The sequence below is a fragment of the Notamacropus eugenii genome, chromosome 3, assembly GCF_028372415.1.
Source record: "Notamacropus eugenii isolate mMacEug1 chromosome 3, mMacEug1.pri_v2, whole genome shotgun sequence".
Classification (NCBI taxonomy): domain Eukaryota; kingdom Metazoa; phylum Chordata; class Mammalia; order Diprotodontia; family Macropodidae; genus Notamacropus; species Notamacropus eugenii.
Genome location: NC_092874.1, coordinates 150103025 through 150125085, shown reverse-complemented (window position 1 = coordinate 150125085; position 22061 = coordinate 150103025). Strand labels below are relative to the sequence as shown.

At 38.3% G+C, this 22061-nt stretch overlaps 1 protein-coding gene and 1 long non-coding RNA gene across 6 annotated transcripts in view; both read right to left on the bottom strand.

Moving 5' to 3' along the window:
• The window catches only part of LOC140533425 (uncharacterized), a 42746-nt gene extending 30284 nt beyond the window's left edge, over positions 1-12462 (bottom strand). The window contains exon 1 of the long non-coding RNA XR_011976916.1: positions 1764-12462. This is a non-coding gene — a long non-coding RNA (uncharacterized lncRNA). The remainder of the gene's footprint in view (positions 1-1763) is intronic.
• Positions 1-22061, bottom strand: part of ATXN7L1 (ataxin 7 like 1) — a 269784-nt gene that overhangs the window by 144288 nt on the left and 103435 nt on the right. The gene's annotated exons all lie outside the window — the stretch shown is intronic.

Below are 22061 nucleotides of genomic sequence, written 5' to 3'. Positions count from 1 at the left end.
CTCCAGAATGGGGAATTTGATTAATCCTTTCCACAGGCACTATTTTTCATGTCATGATTGAATCTCCTTTCATAGCTCTTAATACACCTCCCAATTTATCCACATCATTCTTCTAATTCTTGTCATGCAAGTTATGAACAGTCTCTCTCTCAGTTTAAAATAATCTGCAAATTTGATTAGTTTATCACTACCAGCAGCCCTACCCATGAAAGGGAGATAGCAACTGTCATAAACCCATCCAACATGATCACAGATTGTTATGTGCTCCCCCTTAAAAATATTGGTATACCTCCCCCAACTATATTAATCTGCAGGTCAGCTTAGCCAAAGGTAGTAGCTATCTTTGTGGGAGGCTCTTTCCCTCTGAAGGATTCCCTCTAGACATAATGGACCAACTCTCTTTTGTTCCTTCTAGTGTGACCTCATCATCAAGGCTAGAATTATATTTCTGGAAAGTAGGTGACTATCCTGACAGAAAAGGATTAGCTTTGAAGTTCTGGCTCCTTGCCTAAGGTCCACAGTAACATCTAATCCATTTCATTCTCATTTCCCTATGTAAATGTCATTTGGAATCACAGCAAGTGACTTTCCACAGAGCATAGCTTTTCTTAGGCTAGATAATTTCAATCCAATCCTGACAGATGTACTAGGACTTCAACACAATACTGTGAGCCAACATGAAAAACTTTTGTATATAATGTAGGGCAGCAGTCTCATGGTAAAGTGGAAGGAGTGCTGGATCTGGAGCCAGAGGATCTGAGTTCAAGCTCCAGCTTTCCTCATTTGTAAATTGAGGGGATTGGACTAAATGACCTTTATATGTCTTTTCAGCTGTAATTTATGAACCTACTCTCTGTGATGTTCTCCTTATAGGATATACTCATCCCTTGCTCCCTCGGTGCTTATACATTGTTTTCCCATAAAAGTCAAGTTTCTTTTCAGCTTTCCTATTCAGCAGCTAAATGGACATTCTTCCACTGGATGGAGATGCAATTTGGCCTAAATGCTGCAAGGTGTGCTGATTACAACAGACTCCTGCTGGCTGTCCACTGCTCTGCAAACAGCATATTAAGTGGGCAATAATCTGATTCTCTTAATTTACTCATGGTTATAAAAAGATCAGAGATCAAGAAGTCAATCTTGAGCAAAGCATCCAGCCTGCTCTTCCATCTGTACAATTTCCCATAATTTTTACAAAATTCCACTATTCCAGTTCTGTGAGACAAGGTCAGACATTTATAAATTAACTAGTGCATTTTTAATCTTTCCAAGGAATGCAAAGATGTACGAGGACTTAAGTCCCAGCTCCAACAAGGAGAAGTCATATTTTGGCCTGCATAACCCAAATAATGTTATAAAGCTTTGTTAAAAAGCTAGGAAATAGAAAATCAATTTGATGATGTAAATCCAAGGGAGAAAAAAAGCCCCCATTTACATTTAAATATTTCCAAAAGTATGATGTACAGTAATGAGCTGTACTCTTAGCACAAAAATGTTCATGCTCTAATCAGTAACCTCTCTAAAGTAAATGTGTGGGTTTGAGGGAGTATATACAGCTGGCTCAGTTTTAGAAGTATAAGCAAATCAAGTTGATAACTTCATTTCATCATGAATGGAATTTAGAGATTATTTCGAAAGCTATGCTTCTGGTAACTGATCTGCATATATATATATATCAATTAACAAAGTATATTACTTTTTCATTAAATGTCATGGAATATATGTATATATTTTTCTTTTTCATATACATGTAGTCTACTTACTGAAGTACGTAGTCAACTGTCAGTTATTCACAGGAACTGATTATCCAAGCCCTCCACTTCTCTTCTCTCCCTTTGGTCATTTCACTGCTCACTAATATCACCACCACAGCATGAACAGGGAAAATATAAAAGGGAATCAGATATAAACCAGTCAATTTTTGCTTCTTGTTAGCTTTAGTTGGATCACAGATTTAGAACTGATGGTCCAACTCCTTCATTTTGGGGAAACTGGCAACTATTAAGTAACTTGCCCAAATTTGCATAGGTAGCAAAGCCTGAATTTAAATTTAGTTTTGTTGTTTCAGGTGTGTCTGACTTTTTTTGACCCTATTTGGGGTTTTCGTGGCAAAGTTACTGGAGTGGTTTGTCATTTCCTTTTCTAGCTCACTGTACAGATGAGGAAACTGAGGCAAACAGGGTTAAGTGACTTGCCCAGAGTCACATAGCTGATAAATGTCTGAGGCCAGATTTGAACTTGGGTCCTCCTGACTCCAGGGCTGGTGCTCTATCTATTGCACCACTTGACTAGAAAGTCTGATTCCAGATGGAGGTCTCTCACTCTGCCCTGCTGGCTCCTAATAAAGAAAGCTATTATTAGGATTTGGGAATTATCTGTGAATGGAAAATATTCATGTTAAACCATTCTTCCATTACTATAACCAATTTAGAGAACATTGGGGGCTTTACAACTTATAAAGAACTTTTACACTACGGTTTGCAAAACACTTCCAAGGTTATGGTGGAGAATATGCTGAATTAGAACCCCAACTTCCACTTACTATGTGTGTGCAAATGGGCAAGTTAATTAAACTCTCTAGAATCAGTTTCCTCATCTATTAAATCAAAGGGTTGACCTGGATGGCCTTTAACTCCTACAACATAGTTAAATCAAATAATACTCCTATTTTACACATAAGGTACAGATATTAAGTGACTTCCCATGGTCATATGGCTAGTAACATGGTAGAATTAGAACCTGAACCCAGATATTCTCTTCTACTCTGTTTTCTCCACTACAACAGTCTATCACTAGTATCTGAAGACTTGTAAAAAGGTTGTGTATTTCTCATCTTGTGTCACAGTAGCATCAAACTTGCACAGTTTTTTAGAAAAGGTTAGAAATTTCCTCTTTTTATAGATAAGAATAATGGTCTATACTGACTTGCTAAAATTAAAAGGGGTCTTAGGAGAGCTCATCTTGTCCAAAAAGCTCATTTTATACATGAGGAAAACGAAACTGAGAAGTGGAAGTGAAAATATCCATGATCTTTCTATGATGCTGCCACAGGATGACTTACTGAGTTACACTGTTAACACAGAATAGCAGGGTGGAGACTAAAGAACTAGAGCTGCAAGCAATTTCAGAGGCTACCTAGTTCAATTCACCCATTTTGCAGATCAGGAAACTCAGACCTAGAGAACTGAAGTGACTCTGAATTTGGGCTGACCCATACTTTAAAGACTTAGACCTAAAACTAACTTCAGAGGTCATCTAGTCTTATAAATGGAGGAACTGAGTGAGACCTAGAGAGGTCAAATGACTTGTCCAAAGTTGTATAGCTAGCAAGCGGCAGATCCATAATATGAACCTATGTCCTCAGTTATCAAATCCCACGTTATGCACACTGTGGCACATTGCGTCTTTCACCCAAGTCTTCGTTTTTGGGTTTTTTTTTTTTAATTTCTCTGGTTTTTTTTTTCTTTTTTAACCACGGGACCCAATTTGCTGGGAGCTACATTTAAGATTATTTTCTACTACCACAGAACAGAACAAAGCTAAAGTGCCCATCTGGGGAATGAAACATATGACTCTGGGGTCTTTAATTCTGTGATTTGAATCAATCAATAAGTATTTACTAGGTGTCTACTAACTGCTAGGCACTGTGTTAAGCACTGAATTAGACACAGACATTTTACTGATGGCAATTTTATCATCGGAACATTTTTTGCAGGCAGGAGACCTTTTCTGCTCATTGTGTTCTTATGAACATCCAAGCATCTGTAGTCATGTGACAGCAAGCTACCCGAAATGAAAGCTGGCTAGAAAAACACAGCAGCATCATTTGAACCATGAACGAATTTAGTGACTTCTTCGCTGAAAAGCAGCACTTTCAGTAGCACAACTAACCTTCCTCCTCTCTGTAACCAAAGTTTTCTTTCTCCCCTTTTTTCTCTTTTTATAAATTTTTAATTGATATTTTCTGCTTCTTACATCATCATAGTTATCCCAAGTATCTCTCCCCATCCCCCTCCTAGAAAGCTATTTCCTATCAAAAACTACTTTTTAGAGAAAAAAAAAACTGCTCTCCTGATCAATACATAGAAAATGCCTGAAAATATATGGAGTAAGTAATAGCTGTGGATTTCCTACCTCCTTGAAGGGCTGGGTCCAAAGTTTTCTAGAACAAAAGTCTAACTCTTGAATATTTTAAATCTAGTAAGTAATGTTGGCTTTTGTTAAGAAAGTGATTTGATTAGTATCATTCTGTGGAGCTACAGACATTAAATGTCTAGTTCTCAAGTATATGAGTCACTTCAAGATTCTGAAATGAGAAACAGACCTATCAGCAGTACACTCAGAAATTCTCAGAAAGTATTTCATGCATATAAATAGAGCACAGGACAAAAGATTTTGGCAGCAGTCAGTTTTTAAGGCTGGGCCCACCCAACTGTGTTCCTTATACCCACAGGAATGACAGTTCCATGGACGTTCATGGGAGACATGACAGTACTGTCTTTGCACACAGGTATGCAGCCTCATTTATCTGTCTATGACAGAGACAGAGCTGGAAAAGCCTCACAAAGATGACAAATCGCTTCTGGTTTTAAAGGAGCTGTTCAGGTTCTGCTCATGTTCAGGAAGTATCATGTTTCCTGCCAGGATCCCTTGCTTCACAGAGCTTGAAGGTCATATTTTGGCAAACATACTCCCACCTATAGTCACCTCTTTCCGCTACTAGATTTAAGGACACTTAAAATTCAAGAACAAAATTCAGGTTGACTTGTGCAGAAAGAGAGCTGCCCATGCTTCACATAATACAACAGAGTACAGGTAGGTAGGCACTAGCTAGTATTGAACAGCTTTTTCTGCTGTTTCCTCCTCTCTCTTCAGTGGACTTTTTTCAGTGGATGACCATACAAATAATTTCCTGGAATTCTGTTCACTTCTGATAACTGACTACTCAGTACCTTTCTGGGTCTTTCCTCCCCTCAACCAAATTAATTTGTGGCTTCCTCTGTGCCAGGTGACTCTGAAGAGCTTTTCTGGGCAAAACAAGCATATCATCTATCTGCTTTGTAAATTCCCCAACTTGCAACGTGCCCTCAGCTGAATTGCCTGCTCAAGATTTCCATCTCCCTCATATTCTCTGCCTTGGACGCTCTAGGTATCTGAAATTCGGCAGATGATACTTAACCTAGAGTCTCTAACAAAGGCAGATCATCATGCTCCAGCCTCATTTGATTCCACCTGCTGCCTATTTGTTTCAGGCTTCAGTCCAGATGTCCAAACTTTTAATTTTGCTCATTTGTCTTTAATTATTCCAGAGTTTTACTTTAGCCTACTCCATGGATGGTCTCCTGGTGATCCTCCCTATCTACAGAGCATCTGGCTCCTTCTTTCCTTTCAGGCTACTTCATTTCTATGGCATTTCCCTCCATCACTCCTGCTGCCAATAACTGATGTTCTTTGGCCTTCTACCTCATTACAAATCTTGACTAAAATCTCTTCTTCTCCATGTTGTGGTAAAGCATATTTATAGCACTTCATGTATGCCAAAATTTTAAAATTAGTCATTTCTCATCACAACCTTATAATCATCACCAAGTCCATTTTACAGATGAACAAATCAAGGGAGGCAGAAACTACCTATGAGACTATCACAGAAGGTCAGCAATGGAGTCCCAAGCAGCCAGGTCTCCTGTATCGTAGTCCTCTACTTTAGTCCCTTGAAAACCATCATGTATTCAGATTACTCTTCATCTTCTTCTGCTTTAACTTATTTACAACTTTGGAATATGAAATGCTATCAAAATAAAGTTGTATTGTATGTGTCTATGTTTGTGCTCCTAGAATACTAACAAGCAAAGTAAGCTTCAGCGTTCAGGGTACTGCCAAAACCATTTTCATCAGTAAGTTTACATTTGGTTTGCACAATTCTCTCATCAAACTAAATGACTAATTAGAATACTGGCCTGATTTATTTTAATGCAGCATACATTGAACAGCTATAGTATCAGCTGAATGACCATAGCTTTGGTTCTGATCACCTTCAAGTGTGCAAATAAAGGCATATCATATAATCTAATCACTCCTTCATAATGGAACCTGAAATGGTTTTCAAAATGCTATTGAAGAGGGCTGGGATCCAATAGGAGGGGAATGAAGGAAAGCATGAGAATGAGGGAACTATTAATAATGTATAAGAATATATTAGAATTAGGACCAGCAAACATAGGAAGCTTCCCAGTGACAAATTCATTTTTTTACTGGGCACATCATTTTAAAATGATTACATATTTTTGTTCAAGGGGTGCCAGTTAGGAATGGTTATTTTGACTAAAGATATCTGTCCACACTCTTAAAAGGCATTACTAACAACTAGTCTTAGCTATTTCTCTGAAGAAATCTTTTGTCCTAGAAATCTTCATGATGAAAAGTGGCACCAGTGGTGTGCTTGGGTTTGGAAGAGTATGACATACGGACGATCAGATGCCAATGACATTTCCAGTGTTTATGAGAAACAGATGCTAATCTATGATACTGACTCTAGAGGAGCCAAACTCTTTTGTTGTTGAGAGAGAAACCACTCCTACACTGAACCTCTAAGGTCATTTTATCTTACCTCTCTCCTAACTTAATTACAGTAATTTGTCTACATCTCATCTGTTCTCTTTATTCAATGGCAGAAACATCTGTACCCGAGCACAGTGCCTTGAATGTGGCAGGGAGGTATTTAATAAATATTTGTTGAATTGTTTGATCAAGTAGTACTTTGTATTATAGTCATTTGTGTATGTGTCACTTCTTCTTTCCAGGCTGGAAACTCCAGTCAAACTAGTTTACTAGCTGTCCACTAATCTTGTCTTGCCCTTTCCTACTCCCAAACATTTGAATACAACATTATTCCCTATGTAGAATGCACTCCCTCTACACATCTGCCTGCACTGAAATCTTGCCCTTCATTCTCTTCCATGATGTCTTCCCTGAGTCCCAACCTTCAACATCCACAGAAACATCCCTTGTTTTTAAATTTATCATGTCACTTTGACTTCTCCTATGCACTGAATCATATATTAATGTATGCTGGAGTTATTCATGTCTCTCTCTACTAAATTGTGAGCTTCTTGAGGGCAGGAATTATGTATTTCCCCTCCCTCATCCTTATCTCCCAGCACACGTCACAGTGCCTTGCACGAAGCTTAATGTCTGCTGACACAGGTAAGGGCTTTATATGACTTTTCTTCCACCTAAAGGAGAAAACCCCATGTTAAAAAAAGTAGAAAATTTTGGCAGAATTTTTAAATAGATTACATAGGAAGAACTGACAGAATGAAGTGGAAGAAGCATGGTATGATTAAAAAGGTATTGTAATGGTACTTTAAATGGAAAGATCTTTCCCCTTCATTAATAGGCCCATGTGACCTGTTTAAATCACATGGAACCCTAAGTCACATGTAGTAGGAGGAGCTTGCAGAATGGTGGAACAGGAAAGGTGGAGCAGACTGGGAGGAAGTGAGTTATTGCAGTTAGGGTGGAGAGAGAGAGGACACAGGCATGCAGACAAGTAGGCTCCTGAGTCTCTGTTTGTGGGAAGGCCTCAGCAGGTGGGTGAGGTTTGGAAATGCCTTTGTCCTCAGAAGTGCTAATATGTATTGACTTCTTGGCTACTATGATGGATTTGGCTTTCTGGTTTTGGGATTTGGCTTTATGGTACCTGAATTTTTTCTTCTGCTTTCTATATAGAAAGTCTGTTATACTTGGTGATTGAGAACTACGCTGGCATATTCATAGTCTCTGTCGGTGCTGTGAATATTGCCCTGGTAATATAGGTACATGCATAAGAAAGGAGAACTGGGTGCTAGTATCAGCTATATCTGAAGCTTGCTATGTGATTCTGGGCAAATAATTGAGCCTCTCTGGGTCTTGGTTTCCTCATGTAAAATGAGATGATGTGTGATCATTGTTAAGGCCCCATCTAGTCTTAATATTTTAGTATTCTCTGAGCATGGTTAAAATAAGACAGATCATTTTGGACTTGTATTCCAGCATGGAAATCATTCAGAGGATGTGATGTCATCAGGTATGACGTACCTGCATACAAATCACTTTCCCCACTGTTGAGAATCTAATGGACTCATAACCCATTTCCCCTTTCCTCCTCATCCTTTCTATTATCAGACTATGACTTATATTCAAAAAAATGCTCTCCCTTGACCCTCACTGCCATGTGCTTGGTGGGTTTATCAATTTACTATAGTCCCCAAATACAGATGTAAGCAAAATTTACACTTGCAGCTTTTGAAGGGAAAAAACTTTTTAGAAATATTCACCAGAAACCCCCATGCTCTGTAAAATTACTCTCTGGATCAGGATTTGACATGTAAACAGAAGAGGGAAATTATATTTGGGGTCAATGAGGAATTGTTATTAGTGAGGATTTCCCCTTTAAAAGGTAAAGTTGAGAGCAGCTTGAAATAATTCAATATTCATAAATGGAAAGCAGAATGGCTTTTCTGTTCTGCCAAGAGCAATAGCTATTTATCACAGCAAATGACTGAAATAGTTGAATGTATGATACTTTAACTCAGTGTTGTAAATTACAGTATACAGAAGATTAAACTTAAATCTAATGCTACCCTTGAGCTTCAACAGCTGAGTCCTATAAATGGATACCCTTAAAAGAAGAGAATCTTTTTGCTGGTTACTATTTAAAAAGGCATCTCTATTAAAACCTCATCTGAAACAGATTATCAGGGATGCCTTCTCTTGCCTCTGTGTTGTCTCTTACATGTGTCACATCAGTTGGATGAGGGCTCCACATGAGGGGCATTGTCGGATTTCTCTCTGTCAGCCTGCTAAGCTGATCTCCTGTGGGATGCCACCCTGACCAGGAAATGGCCCTGCAAGGGAATATATCACACACACAGAATGAAACTGCCATCATCTTCAAATTTCTGAAAAGGTTTTTGTCCATTAGTCTTTATGTTTTAATGCAAAATCAGCTAAGGCAGAGTTTAAGGTGCAGAGAATAAAAGGGACTCCAAACCCCACAAAACTCATTAATGTGACTGTCTTTGGTTTCTTATACTGTTTTTGTGACAACTGAACTGGAACAAAAGGTGACCCTGAACCTACCCAACTTACCTTCGGCTCTGAGGAAAGGATAAACAGATAACGAAGAGAATTTCTTTGGTTGTTTTCAAGCTGTTTTTCATAATGAGGACAACCATGGTTTAAAGGTACAGGTTCTATCACTGTGGGATTTTTTTGTGCAAGTTTGGACGATCATTAGTTCCTTGTTGCAATGTACCAGGTTAGAACATTTTCAAATATTCTGTTGTTAATCTGTCTTTATGTACTGAATCTATCCCCATCTACACAGTTGTGTCTACCTACCACAGCCCAGAAGTGTTGATGCCTATACTAAGCCCCCTTACAATTCTAACATTCTATTACTTCTTTATTCTAGGGAGATTCACACCAGACTTTTGGCTATTAAAAAACTCATGTTCTAACTCATATGGAAATATGTTTAATATGATCATACATGTATAACCCATATCAAATTGCATGCTGTCCTGGGGAGGGAGTATGGGGGGGGAAATTTGGAACTCAAAATCTTATAAAAGTGAATGCTGAAAACTAAAAATAAATAAATTAATTTAAAAAAATCAGAATACCAAAGAGATTACCTTTCAGATCTATTGATGGGGGAGAGTTCATGGCAAAACAGGGGGATGACAGAGGGAAAAAAATGGGTAATTTTGATTAAATAAAATTTAAAAAATTCTGCACAAACAAATTGACTATACTTGAAATAAAAAAGTTAACTGTGGGAAAAAATGCATATTCATTACAAGCTGTAATATCTTAATGATGATGCCTTGGCAAATCATTTCACTCTTAGGTCTCAGTTTACTCCTTTGTAAAATGAAAGGGCTGGACTAGTATGGGAAGCACCATGGAAACAGCACTGCCTTTGGAGTCAGACGATGGGGGTTCAAACTCTGTCTCTGACATTTACTACCAAATACTTTGGGTGACCTTAGTCACTTTACCTTCCCTGAGGTTTGGTTTTCTAACCTGTGAAATGAGAGTTTCAGATGATGGCCTCTGATGTCCCTTACAGTTCTGTGATCTTATACCTCAATTGTCTCTGAGGTACAAGACTGTAACCTGAAGGAGTACGATACCTGTATTTTGGGTCATGTTTCCAAATTCTATTTTAGTCTGATTTCTTATATGTGGCCTGATTTCTTTTAGGGTTGGTCTGATTGCTTGGGCGGGAAGCTAATTTGAGTGACTTTTACCTCACTCCTATTTATCTGTCTTCTATCTCTGTAAACAGAGAAAAGTTTCCATGCCCTACCACCATCATTATCATTACTTTGCAGTTTTAAGAAAACCATAAGGATAGGCATTAGGGATTATGAGAACACTATAAAACTAAAACTTAAGATTTTTGCCTTCACCCCAAAACCCCCCAAATCCGTGTTAAATACTAACAAGTCACACTAGGGCGAGGAATAGCTACTGGAGCACTCCAGTGGATCACCTTGTACCCTGCTGCCACCCACACACTTTTTCCTGTTCTGCCTATACCCACTTGGGAAATCCTGTTGACCAGGTGAAAGAAAAGTAATGGTGATGATTAGATTAGATAGAGGACCTTAAAGATCATTGCAGTTTACAAGTGAGGAAACTAATGCCCACAGAAAAGACATGACTGACAAGTTCAGAAAGCTGGTACATGGAAGAGCTGATCCTCCAACCCAAGTCCTTTGATTTCAAATAACGGTTCTTTGCACATCATCAGGTGGCCTACTTTTGAATGACTTTCTTTGCAAGAGCAGATTTCTGCATTTTATAACTTGGCCTCTGCCCTACAATTCAGAGACACAAGCTCTTCCCTAGAGGAATCATACCTTTTCCAAAAAATATACCTTTTTATCACCTCTCTATTAAAAAACCTTCCATGGATCTCCATTGCCTACAGAATTACTGGGCAACTCAATCCTCTATAAGTGCCTCTAAGTCTTTGGGAAAGCCAATTTTCTATTTCAGAACCATACTAATACATGTATGTCCTGCACTCTTCTGACAGCTCAGTATAACTTCAATCCCCAGATAAATAATGGAGTAAATACTGAAAATATCAACAACATGGAACCAGCGGACACCACAGCATCCCAGGCAGCAGTGAACAAGCCACGTGAGATAATTAGGTCTGCTATGTCTGTGACAAAGGCAAGAAACAAAACAAAACAAAAACATACAGGTGCAGGTAAAGGAAATGGGGCAGGTAGAATTTCTACCTACCTTCTCCCACCCAGGCTGTTTTTATTTTTTTAGTGGGGGGGGGGGGGAACACCAGAAAGGTCCTGACCCTATCACCACAGTCTAATGATCAAAAGGAATCAGATGTGGGAAAAAAAAGTATGACAAAAAAGTTGGGGTCCTTGGAGCATATGTAATAGAACATAAGGTAACAGATGAGATAGCTTTACAGTAGAAAGCATGGTGAAATAGTAAGAACCCTGATCATGGCTGAAGATATTTCCAACTAACAGTATTATCCCAGACAAGTCACTTAATCTCTCTGTATCCCCAATGCCAATTTCAGACTCTTCCTTTGCCGTCATACAATCCAAATTTATCATTCAATCAATATTCTAGCACCTGCAATCTACCAATCCTGGGACATTTCTCTTTTTTCTTAATAAGTTCAGTGCCTTGCCCACAGTCTTTCTGCCCCTCCCCCAACTTTCATTCTAGGGGATTTCAACAGAGATGTTGATATTTCCTCAAATACTTTAACTCCCCATTTCTTTAATCCTCTCTCTTCTCATGAGCTAATCCCTTACTCTGTCTACTACACACGATGGTCCTACCTTTGATTTTGCTATCTCCCATAAGGGTTTCAATTCTATGTTTAAGAACTCTGAGTTTCTTTTATTTGATCATAATCTGTAATCTTTCCATCTCTCAACATGTCTTAATCTTCCTAAATTTATTCTTTATCCTCATCTCCAATTTTTCTTATAGACTTGAGTTCATTACTTTAGTTACATTATCCTTCCTTTCCAGTGTCAATCCCTTGGTGAACCAATTCAACTCTATGTTATGCTTTATTCTGGAATCCTTAGTTTCCTTATCTAATAGCCTTTCATGCCTTGCCAAATACCAATCCTGGATTACTTCTACCATCTATTTCCTTTAATATTGTCAAGATACTGTTAGGAGACACCCTGTTTTTCATAGCTAAGAACCAGCAAGCAAGCTGTGCCCTGAGCTTGGCATAACAACAAGCCTTTGCGCTTACCCTCTGGATGATCTCACCCTCTGGCAAAATCACATAATTACTGTATTGCTTTGACCAGTGCCAGGTGTTCTCTGAGCTTGGATAAGTACTGGACAATCTCAGACAAGTTCTGGTCATGAAGCCCTGATATGAGTCAAACTTGTTTTATCGTTGCTGTTACACCCCACCCCACCCCACCCCCACCCCCACTCTCATGGCTACAGCTCACTGAACAGCCATTGGTATAAGTATCAAGGCTTAGCCACACTAAATCGGGTTGCCCCACTGGGGTATTTCAGCATGTGTCCTTGCTTGCAAGTCATTTCCCTCACCTTGAAATTAAACTTCTGTTTAATTCTTGACTCTTATGTCTCTAGCCTGCTCTGTTCAGCTCTGGCCACCCTCAGGTTAGAGGCTGGTTTGGTTTAGTTGACAATACACACAAGCTACTGAAAAAACTAAAGAAAATCATGGAACCATGGCATCTACTAGCAAATCTTGACTGGGCCCTCACTTAGGCAAGGCAGTCTTTTTTTTTAAGTTTTAAAATTTATTTTAAACTTAAGTACAAAATAAAAAAAGAAAAAAACACCATCATTTACACAGCAGAACATAAAAGAGAATTCAATATAAAGCAATAAATATCCATTTCAAGAAAATTTATGCAACAAATACTACACATTGTTTTCAAAGGTGACTAGCAAGGCAGTCTTATTATTCTTTCCTAACTGATTCCTCATCTCACTCTCTACAATGGCTGTTCCAAACCTTCTTTCTTACTTCAGGCCTACTCACTCTATCCCTTACTTGTACTCTTTCAGCTGGAGAACTCTCATATATTTCAAGAACAACTAAGGGTTTGCCAGGAGCTCCTTCCTTCCCCTACTTGATCTCACATGTCCCTGACATTATTCCCCACTATTTCCTTCTTTATTATAATGTCTGGGAGAAAAAGTTGCCTTTCTGCTTAACAAGGCCAAACCCTGTAGTTGTACCTTAATCCCCTCCCCTCCTGCCTCATAGCAGCTCGTGCCTATCACCATCTCCACAATCTCTCTCACCTTCAATCTTTCACCATCTACCAATTCCTTCCCAGCTGGCTACATATATGCCCCAAACCTCTCCCATTCATAAAAAAAACCAAAACCAAAACCAAAACCAAAAAAACCTTTCATTAGATCCTATCATGTGTACTGGGCATTTTCCTCTATCTCTACTACCCTTCTCAGCTAAACTTGAAAAGCCACCTATATTAGGTGACTTCACTTTCTCTCTTCTCACTTTTAAGCCCTCTGCAATATGGCTGCTGATCTTGTCATTAAAATGAAACTGCTTTCTTCTAAATTGCTGGTAATCTCTTAACTTCCAAATACAACAGCTTGCTTTGAATCCCAATCTTTTTATAATCTGTGACACTTCCTGGACACACTCTGGGTTTTTCTACTGTTCTCTCTTGGTTCTCTGGTTTATCTACCATCTCCCTTTTAGTCTCTCTTGCTGGATCTTTATCTGTATTATGCCCATTTATGGGTCCCCACAGTTGTGTCCTGATCCCTCATTTTTTTTCCCTCTACACGTTCTCACTTGGTGAGCTCATTGGCTCTACTGGTTTCAATTGGCATCTCTATGGAGAAGACTCTCAGATCTAGCTATCCATACCCAGGCTTTCTGTGTTCCAGCTCTAATCTTCCTATTGAACATTTCAAACGTGATGTCCTGTAAGCATCTCATAATTGTTTCCAGAACAGAACTCCTCTTCCCCCCTACCCCTAAACAACTCTTCTTCTAAAGTTCTTTATTATTGCAGAGGGTAACATCATGCTTATATTCACCCAGGTTCCTCACCTCAGTATTATCTTTGGTTTCTCTCAGAATTTCTTTCTCTACTTCTCTTGCATTCATTCCCTTCTCATGCTCAACCATCACTATAGCTTAGGTCCTGATGAACTCTAGACTGAATTATTAAAACAGTCTTCTAAATGGGACACTTGTCTCAAGCCTCTCTCTACTACAATCCATTCTCCACACAGCTAGTAAAGAGATTTTCCTAAGCACAGGCATAACCACTCTACTCAAGAAACTCCAATGCTCCCTATTATCACTACGATTACATATGAACTACCATTTGACATTAAAAAATCTCCACTCCCCTCTCTAACTTATATGTTTCAGCCATACTGACCTACTTATTAATCTTCACATGATGCTTCATCTTCTACCTCTGTGGCCTTTCCTTCATTTCTGGAAAGTTCTCCCTCCTAACTACCTAACTCTTTAGGCTCCACTCTTTATGACTCAACTCAGAGATCAATTTTTCCTGGGGGCTTCTACTGGTTCTACTAGTGCTACCCCTCTAAAACTGCCTTCTACCTACTCAGTATTTAGCTTGTTGTGTATCAATTTATGTCCATATTGTACCAATTTATGTATGTGTATCTTTCTCACTAGAAAGTAATCCCTTTAGGGTAGGGATCATTTCTGATTTTTTTTCTGTATTTCTAGATCTTAGTAGTGTTTGGCACAAAGGAGATGCCTAATGAATACTTGGAGACTGAATGACTGTAAGATGGGATAATAATATCTGTACTATTTATGTGACAGAACTGCTGGGAGGACGGCAATCTATAAACTTTAGAATGCTATCAAAATGTGAGTAATTAATAAAAGCATTATTTTAGTATTTCTTGATCTTGTGGGCAAAATTATTTTAAATGGACCTGGATATCACTACCACAAGGATTACACTCTTAAGATAACAATAAAATTGTACACTTAATACAAATAGTAAAATTACACACAATAAAAATTGTACACTTCTAAGTTACAGTAAAATGGTAACTAAGATGGGAGACTGGCAGAATCAATTTTTATTTCTATCTTATTAGGATGATCCGGAACAGCAGTCCACCGATTCATGACAGAAGCCTATGACCCACACCTAAGATGGGCTAACAACATCAGAGCTGGTGAGGTATAACATACTGATGCCTAGTTATTTTATAACCATGATTAGGAAACATACAAATGAAGAGTTAGCCTCACAAAATACAACTAAGACATGTAATACCTCAGATACAGGTCTGCAGTGCACAATTGTAGCAAAAGAGAAATTGGAATCCCCTACTTAAAAAGATCTTTTCACTTATGTGGGAAATGGATCTATTACAGTGTAATAATTTGTTCACATTATCAACATGCATTCATTTCTTGTATGATGCTAACATACAGAGCTCCTGCACTCACCTATTTCTATGAACAGCTCTATAAGTTTGGTGAGGAAGATAAAAAGGAAGTTCTCTTTTAAGTTGCTTATGAGTGCTCAGAGTCTAGTTCAGAAGTGCATAGCTCCCCTAAAGTAAGTTCGCAACAAAGTTCCCTACTTTATCCATGTTAAACACATCCTCAATTCTGGGCAGGTACTCAAGTTAAGACTGATGATATTCATTGATAAAGCTCTATTGGATGCTTAAAATGATTAAAATCTGTAACAATGACATTAACTTGTATTTTACCTGTGGAAATAGTTTCTTTTTTCAAAAATCTATAGCTCTCTTTGTGGTGGCCAAGAACTGGAAATTGAGGGGATGCCCATCAGTTGGGGAATGGTTGAACAAGTTGTGGTATATGAAATGTAACGGACTTTAGAAAAACCTGGAAAGATTTATATGAATTGATGCTGAGTGAGGGGAGTAGAACCAGGAGAACATTGTACATAGTAATAGTCACAGTCTGTAATGACTTAATCCTTCTCAGCAATGCAAGGACTTAAAACAATTCCAAAGGACTCATGATGGAAAATGCCGTCCACATCCAGAGAAAGAACTATGGAATCTGAACACAGAGCAAAGCAGACTATTTTCTTTTTTGTTATGTTTTTTCTTTCTCATGGTTTCTTCCATTCATATAATTCTTCTATGCAACATGACTCATGGGAAAATGTTTAATAGGAATGTATATGTAGAGCTTATATCGGGACTGCAGGCTGTCTTGGGGAAGAAGGGGGAGAAAATTTAACACTTATGGAAGTGAATGTTGAAAACTAAAAATAAGAAAATTAACAGCAAAAAAACCCCCCCCAAAACCCAAAAAACTATTCCAGTGCCTTTCCCCTCATGGAGCCTTAGCTTGATCTATCCCAGGTAAAAGTGATCTTTCTTTCTTCAACTTTCTTATAGCACTCTGCATAGACTTTACTTTTGCCCTTTTAAAATTCCATCTTGCATCATACTTATTTGTTCAAATGTCACACTCTCCTCATTTAACTGTAAGCTATTTGAGGGAAATGGCTGTTATTTTTTTCTCATTTTTTAATTCCCAGTGCTTGGCACCAATGCCTTGCACATGGTAGGCACTTAATAAATGCTTGCTGAATTTAGCTATTGAATAACAATATAATTTACCTTTACTGAAACTAAAATATGATAAACTACAGCTCAATTTATTAATTTCCTTCAGCTAATGTAGATATAAGGAATGGAATGATCTTCGAAGCTTCCTGCAATCTAAGAGACTGTTGCAAACAAGGGCAGATTCCTCGGGTAACATCTGTAGTCACAGATCATAGCACACACTTCCCTTGCCTCTGTGTGGAAGGGATTGATGTTCTTATATTGGTCTCTTTGGCCACATTTGAAGACACAGATCATAATTTATGGTCAACTACCAAGTAGCATTTCCTTCTTCAAAAAGGAATGTTGCCAAGCCTAGAGGCCTGTATTGGGCTACCCGAGTCTTTCTTACCTGTCCAGGTCTTCGGCTGGCCACGCCGGATGCACGTATGAGAGAAAGGACGTTCCAGAGTCAAACAGGGGTTGAGCTTTATTACAGGGTTTCGGTTACAAGTGCAGGGGGTCTTCTTTCTTAGGACGAAGAGGGGGAGATTTCCTAAGAAGGCTAAGCTTAAGGGATTGGAAGTAGAAGTACAAGCGGGGAGAGAGGGGGAGGGGAGAGAAGAAAGAAAAGAAGCGGAGCCCTACTTTTCTCTTTGGCTCCACACGTGCTAAGAGAGCTTTTTGGCTTCCTCAATCCTACTTAATCTTCAGCCACACAGTTTGCATCTCAATACCGTGCTGTTAGGTAACTAGGTGTGCTCCAATCCGGGATGACCTCGAGGGCAGGGAGACTCCACCCATCAGGTATCTCCGGGGGAGAGGTGGAAATACCCGAGCTAGCCGAGCTAGCTCGGTCTGACCTTCTCGAACCCCCGCTGTTCATGGAGGGCCTCGTAAGACTCTAAGATTTAGAAGTCCCACTTTTACCTGCCCGAGACTGTCCACACGGATTTGAGCTTCCAGTCCCAACAGAATGTATTGTCTTACATGTGGAAAATGGTTCACTGGCCAATATGTAAGCCAATATAGATGTCCACAGGACCTGGAACATAGGAACCTTTTAATAAATGGTTTTTTTTTCATTCATTCTGGCATCAGGCAGCCATCCTTACCAAAATGTGGAACTGATGGCATTCAAAATTAACTGAAATGTCATACTTATAAAATGTCTATTAGTGGTGTGAAAGCAATAGTTACACGCTCTTGGGCTGAATATAAAAAGCAAAACAGTATAGTTAATTACGACAGGACATATCCTACCTTTGGGGCATTGGCTCTGAAGAGCCTGAGAAGCTGAGAGAGAATCATGTATTTGTTTTCACATAGGCCAGCATTTGTTAGACAGAGATGACCATGCTCAGATTCTAAAGTATCTTAAGTGTTTTTCTAGAAAAGGATGGGAAATCATAGAAGTTCACTGGAATAGGGAACTACTGGTGAGGAACCTCTTTAGATTACTATTCTGCCCCTTGGGCACCGAGACATTAAGTGACCTTCCCAGGCTCACATAGTCTGTGTATGTCAGAAGTGGAACTTGAATCCAGAACTTCTTGATTAAGGGGATACTTTTCCCCTTTAATGTAATATTTTCCACAATACAGAGTATAAAAGTAATGTTATTATAACTGCTTAGGGGAAATTAGTCATTCTTTAGTGACAAACCTGCTCAGTCAATTGGCTGGAAATAACCTACAGATCAGAGGTAAAGACTTTTGTTACTTTATGCTCTTCCTGCCTCATCAAAATGCTGCTGCTACAAAAAAAAAATCCAAATCCATTGATTGTAATAAGCATCCTATTCTTCTCTCTGTAAATCTCTCTCCTCCTCCTTTACCTGTGTTACGAAGAAGGTAAGGTCTGTGGTATAGATTAGAAAGGAACGAAAGAGAAATGAAGTCATTCTCACTGACATCCTTTCATCTGCCATTGGGCTCTGTTTAATGCAAGAAGATTGCCCTGTAGGATACACAGATGAAAACCAGATTCCTGCTTCCAATATTAGTTAACAAAGTATTGCTCTAGAAAAGACTAAATTGGAGGCTTGAGACAAAGAAAATTCAAACTCTTTTTCCATCCACTAACATGGAAAATAACAAAGATTAGTATTTGTGGTCTGGATTGTGCCTTTGAGGAAACTATGACCATAGCTACAGCAAGGTAGAAGATAGGAAAGGTATAAATGCTCTTTGAAGTGGATTAGAAAATGATGCAATTTATCTGTAGACTCACTCACTATCTTCAGCGTGGTGCTTGGGTGAAGTCACATTCATTCATTCACTCATTCATTCATTCAACATTCATAAATATCTGCTAAGCCCCTATAATGTGTCTGGCCTTTACTAGGCTTGCAGCTAAACAGTTTAAGACTTAGTCCATGCTTATGAGGCTATAATAAGTAACTTCAACCCAAGAGTTAATCCTGCATCCAGAGTAAATTTGCTTTTTTTAAAAAAAGCAAGACAAAGTTTCTACATAAGCTATCATGAAATGTTGTTAATTAATGTCAACCAATGTTGTCAGCCTTCCAGAACAAATAGGATAGAACTAATTTCCTTTAATTATTTTATACTTTCATGGAGCGAAAAAGTCTTATAAAAGACAACCAGAAAAAAACTGCTAAACTCCAAACCCAAAGCTACCAAACCCCAGATTGTGATGATCAAGAGCTAGAAATGCACAGCCCTGACAGGTCAATCAGCTGACAAGTCATTATCAGTGGGAAGTTCAGTTTCAATGATTGGAAAGGATGCTCTCAAACTTTCTCAAATACTTAAACAGACAAATTGTTCTCTTTCCTTTGCAAAAGGTCACAACATGATGGACAATGTAAAAAGAACAATTACAGAAAGCATTTGTGCTTCATTAGTTAGGATCATGGATACTGGTAGATTAACTTGTTCTCAGTCTCAGTTTGTATCTAATCAAATGTGACACCAATAGCAATACCTTCAAATGAAGGTACCAGCTAGGGATGTTCTAGCCTTGTCTGTAGCATAAGCCATCACTCATTTACTTTGTCGCTTAGCTTCTCTGCTGTGCATCACAGTTCATTAAATTCTACTGTATTAAAAAACACCAAGCAAAACAGTAACTCTAAAGTACATGCAAAATATAATCTTTCAGAGAAAAAAAGCACACATTTATCCATCAACTACCATGCAACATCTAACTCCGTAGTTCAAAATTTTCTTCTTTTGAAACATTGATGTCCATGGAATGATAGTTTCTACCAAAAGGGTATAGGTTAAGTAAGGCTGAGAAATCGTGCAGATGGGAAGTAGAAATAAGAATTAGCTCTTGCCAACAGTTAGTTATCCTTAATGAAGGGAAGAGACCAAACTCCTCTCTGAAAACAGGAGGGTCTACATAAGTCCCACTCTTTCAAACGAAGTCAATTACATATTTTCAGGAAAGATTAAATAAATAGCAGTTCCTTTTCAAAAGAAACTAATATTTCTCTACAGAATATCAATATTTCAAGAGAATAGCAACTTTCAAGAATTCCTAGAATTATGATTTAAAATGTCATTTGCTTCAGCTATTTACAAAGATCTCAAAAGAATGAAAAAGATCAAATGGTGATTTCACAAAAACAAAAAAAAGAAAAGAAAAAAAAACATCAGCAACTATTGATCCACATGCTGGCATATTCATCTTTATAAAATCTTTTATGAGAATGTTCTATGCATGCAGCAAAGGAATCATTAAATGAAAACATGATATGGGAAGAGACAGGCTTATGTAGATGATTTTCTGTCTCAAGTGCGTGAAAAATATCACTTTATTAACTGTTCATCGGTTTTCAGAAACTCTTTAACACTATCTGAGTAAAAATGAACCACAAAGGCTTTCTTGGGACAAGGTGTATCTTATGTGTACATCAAATCACGTAAGACTCCAGGATGGACATGACTGGAAAATATTTTGATTAATGATCTTCTGGAACAAGCAAAATCTTAAACCTGGAGGTACATTTTTGTTCAGTTGTTCACTAGTGTCATGGAAGATATCTTGTATAAGGTCCAAAAGGGATGGATTTCCTATTAATAGTTAGGTTCTTCAAATGTTTTTATTCATATCATACACATTCCTTTGAACCCCAAGACCATCAAATCTCCCTGGAGAAATCCAGAGTAATGAGAAAAAGATCAGTCTCACAATGCAAAACCAAAATGGATGAAAAATGAATACTGCCCAGATTATGACATGCGTGTCAAATTAGTTCATCAATATGTGTAACTTGGAGATATCATACACATGGATAATGAGCTGGGCCTAGAATTTCATTAGGAGGTGATCAGACTGCATTACATTTCAGGAAATGTAGATGCTTTTGATAATCCTTAATACCCTTCTGCTACAAAAACCAACAACTCTTTAACACCTATTATCTTTCCATGATGCTATACAGCTATGAATTAACACAATGATTTCTGAAGAATTAAAATTACAAATAACAGAAAAAGCAACAAAGAAGTCTCGTGGTCATAAGTAGGATTTAATATATCAATAAAAATGAAGCAACAGAGAAGACATTATTTTGTCTAGACATGACCTGAAATTATGTTAGGCTAGTCATGTAGTGAGAATTTGAGGCCCAAATTAGGTAAATAGTTTTAGTGATACACTGGATGATTCTCTAAGAAAAAGAGGAAGGCCTTCAGTGTAATAAGATCATCAAGGAAGGATTTATGGGAGAAGGTGGATAAGAATCACACAGGGTGAACTGACCCTGAGGGGATGTGATCTAAACCAGGGGAGGGAGTATTTACACTAAGGAGCTCATAGATTCTTCAAAGCATCAAAATATTTACAGAGTGTTTCTATCTTTCTACATGCGTGCATGTGCACATACACACACATATGCACATACTTCTGAAAGAAGGCAAACAGGATACTTCTAAGAATGGATGGTATCAAAACCAAATTCTTTGAAATTATAATAACTAAACTTGGTTCCAATGAAGTGATATGAGAACACACCTGTTTGACATACACATACAATTCTTTGCAAAGGTAGGGAGCTTATGGATGTGAAACACTGCATATATTATACATTTCTGTGTGTGTGTGTGTGTGTGTGTGTGTGTGCATGTGTGCACATGCGTGTGTGCATGTGCTTGTGTATCTCCCACTTTTCTAGTCTTTTTATACTTTTCTTCCCCTTCATGTACTCTTCAATCTAATAACACTGGCATCCTTGTTATTTGCAGAGAATACACTATGTCCAGACTCTGAGCATTTTCCCTGGCTGTCTCCCATGCCTAAAACACTTCCCTTTTCACCTTCACCTCTAAGCTTTCATGTCTTTTTTTAAGTTTCATCTAAAGTCCCACCTTTAGTAAGAAGCCCTTCCCAGCCCTCCTTAATCTTAATGCCTTCTCTCTAAATTACCTTCCATTTATTCCATTTGTAGCTTATGTGTTCGCTGTTTGCGTAATGTC